This window comes from Myotis daubentonii, chromosome 4, assembly GCF_963259705.1.
Source record: "Myotis daubentonii chromosome 4, mMyoDau2.1, whole genome shotgun sequence".
In the NCBI taxonomy this organism is placed as follows: domain Eukaryota; kingdom Metazoa; phylum Chordata; class Mammalia; order Chiroptera; family Vespertilionidae; genus Myotis; species Myotis daubentonii.
The window spans coordinates 37,307,688-37,311,425 of NC_081843.1; positions in this window are offsets into that span (position 1 = coordinate 37,307,688).

Sequence of the window (3,738 nt, forward strand, 5' to 3'; positions counted from 1 at the left end):
ACATAGTATACGAAGGGGCGGGCAGGAAGCCAGCAGTGGAAGTCACAGCTGAGGGGGCTCAGCAGCGCTGTGTCCGCCATGGAGCTGGATGGGGAGCAGCTGTTGGTGCGACCGGCTTTGGAGTTGGAGGGGCTGTGCTTCCTGCACGTCACCAGTGAGTCCCCACAAGCCTGTGATAGGTCAGCCGGGCTGGGCAGGGCCTAGGGAGGCCTTTCCTTCCTGAAGCTGTTCTTCCCAGGGCATTGGGCCGCTCCCCCCCCCCCCCCCCCCCCAGTTTATTTATTTTTGTAAAGCAAGCTCTGGGCTTGTGGTTCCTGGGATCCCTTGGCCATAGCGTGTACCTTCAGGCCTCACTGCGCCCTCCTCCCCCTCCTCCTGCATTGAGCATCTGGCCACTGGTGGTCAGTGCGCATCACAGCGACTGGTTGACCGGTCGTCCTGGTTGTTCCGCCATAATGGTCACTGGGCTTTTATTATATAGTCTAGAGCAGGGGTCCTCAAACTTTTTAAACAGGGGGCCAGTTCACTGTCCCTCAGACTGTTGGAGGGCCGGACTATAGTTTAAAAAATAACTATGAACAAATTCCTATGCACACTACACATATCTTATTTTGAAGTAAAAAAAAACAAAACGGGAACAAATACCATATTTATATTTGCATGTGGCCTGTGAGCCATAGTTTGAGGACCCCTGGTCTAGAGGCCCGGTGCATGAAATTTGTGCATGGGGGTGGTGTCTCTCAGCCCAGACTGCACCCTCTCCAATCTGGGATATCCCTCTCATAATCCAGGACTGCTGGCTCCCAACTGCTCACCTGCCTGCCTGCCTGATTGCCCCTAACTGCTTCTGCCTGCCAGCCTGATCACCCCCTAACCACTCCCCTGCCAGCCCGATTGCCCCTAACTGTCCTCCCCTGCTGGCCTGGTCCCCCCAACTGCCTTCCCCTGCAGGCCTGGTCCCCCCCAACTGCCCTCCCCTGAAAGCCTGGTTTCTCCGAACTGCCCACCCCTGCTGGCCTGATTGCCCACAACTGCTCGCCCCCTGCCGCCATCTTGTGTGTTGGAGTGATGGTCAATTTGCATATTGACTCTTTATTAGATAGGTTGCTGCAGTGAACATAGGAATGTATATATCTTCAAATTAGTGTTTTAGATATTTTTGTTATTTAATTCTTTTAAAAAATATTTTATTGATTTTTTACAGAGAGGAAGGGAGAGGGATAGAGAGTTAGAAACATCGATGAGAGAGAAACATCTATCAGCTGCCCCCTGCATACCCCCTACTGGGGATGGGCCCGCAACCAAGGTACATGCCCTTGACTGGAATCGAACCTGGGACTCTTCAGTCCGCAGGCTGACACTCTATGCACTGAGCCAAACCGGTTTGGGCCAGTTTCTTTCTTAAATGTCTTATAGTTTTCTGAGTATAGGACATTTACCTCGTTGATTAAATTTATTACTAGGTAATTTATTTTCTGATGCAATTTTATCTTTTTGTTGTTTCATTTTTTTAATCCTCACCTGAGGATATTTTTTTCCATTGATTTTCAGAGAGTGTGGAAGAGAGAGGGAAAAACAGAGAGAACCATCAATGTGAGAGAAACACATTGATTGGTTGCCTCCTGCACGAGCCTCAACCAGGGCCTGGGCCAGGGAGGACCTTGCAACCGAAGTATGTGCCCTTGACTGAAATCGAACCTGGGACCCTTCAGTCTGCAGGCAGGCACTCTATTCACTGAACCACACCAGCTAGGGCTTTGATGCAATTTTAAATGGGATTTTAAAGAATTTCTCTTTATGCTAGCTCATAACTGATGTATAAAAATGCAACCAATTTCTTAATATTAATTTTGTATCTTGCTTTGCTGAATTCATTTATTAGTTTTAATAATTTTTGGTAGAATCTTGCTTAAATTTATTCCTACGCATATTTTTTGATGTAACTGTAAATGGGATTGTTTTCTTAATTTCTTTTTTTTTTACATACACATCAGTTGATTGAAGACTTAATCACGTACAAGTTTATTGTGTTTATGTACATTATTTAACTTAATCCCCACAATAACTCTGAGAGAAGAGTGTTATACCCATCTCATAAATAGGAAACTGAGGGTTAAAGAGCTTTCTAAGATTTGTACTCAGAGATATCTGAGAGTGGATTTAATGCTTGTTTAAAAAAATTTTATTTTTAATTATAGTTTACATTCAATATCATTTTGTAGTAGTTTCAGGTGTACAGCATAGTGGTTAAACAGTCAGATACTTTACAAAGTGACCCCTCCCCCCAATATTTCAAGTACCAACATGGTACTTTACATAATAGTTATTACAATATTATCGACTATATTCCCTTTGCTGCACTTTACATCCTGTGACTATTTTATAACTACCAATTTGTATTTTTTAATCTCTTTACCTTTTCCACCCAGTTCCCCAAACCTCTAACTCCCAACCCTCTGGTAAACATCAATCTGTTCTCTGTGTTTTTTTATTTTTCATTTTTATCCTCACCCAAGGATATTTTTCCATTGATTTTTAGAGAGAGTGGAAGAGAGAGGGAAAGACAGAGAGAAATACTGATATGAAAGAAACCCATCGATTGGTTGCCTCCTGCATGAGCCCTGACCAGGGCCCAGGCCAGGGAGGACCCTGCAACCGAGGTTATGTGCCCTTGACTGAAATCAAACCCGGGACCCTTCAGTCCACAGGCAGACGCTCTATCCACTGAGCCAGATTGACTAGGGCAATTTTTTTTTTTAATCTTGATGATTTGAGGATAGGTATTAATTCTCTTTGACTGTTTTGTAAAACCCACCTGTGAAGCCATCTAGCCCAGGAGTTTTGTTTGTTAGGAGTTGTTACTAATTTTATTTTTGTTACTAGTTATTCGTCTGTTTAGATTTTTTGTTTATATCTGATTCAGTTTTGGAAGATTATATATTTCTAGGAATCTATGCATTTCTTCCAGTTTGTCCAATTTGTTGGCATGTAATTTTTCATAATATTTCCTGGTGATTCTTAGTATTTTTGTGGTGTTGGTTGACACTTCTCTTTCATTTCTGATTTTATTTAGTTGGGTCATTCGTTTTTCTTGATGAGTCTGGGTCAAGGCTTTATACGTTTTGTTTATATTTTCAAAGAACCAGCTCTTGGTTTCATTGATTATTTTCTATTATTTTTTTAGTCTGTATTTTATTTTCACTCTCATCATTATTATTTTCTTCCTTCTACTTGCTTTGGGCTTTATTCTTTTTATTCTAGCTTCTTAGGTGTAAGGTTAGATTGTTTATTTAAGATTTTGGTTGTTTTATCATGTAGGCTTGTATTGCTCTGAATTTCCTTCTTAGAATTTCTTTGGCTGTGTCCCATAGGTTTTGGATTGTGCTTCATAACTTTTTTCTTGTAATTGATTTGTATTTTCATACCATTGTGATTGGTGAAGATGCTTGATATGATTTCAATCTTCTTAAATTTATTGAGACATTTTGTGAAATAATGTTCCATGCGCACTTGAAAAGAATGTATATTCTAATGCTTTGTGGTGAAATATCTTTAAAATATCAATTTCATTTGATCTAATGTGTCATTTAAAGCCACTGTTTTCTTGTTGATTTTCTGTCTCGATGATTTCTCCACTGGTGTCAATGGGGTGGTACAGTCTCCTACTATTAGTGTCGTCTTTTCTGTCTGTCAATATTTGCTTTGCATATTTAGGTGCTTCTATGTTGGATGTGTAGA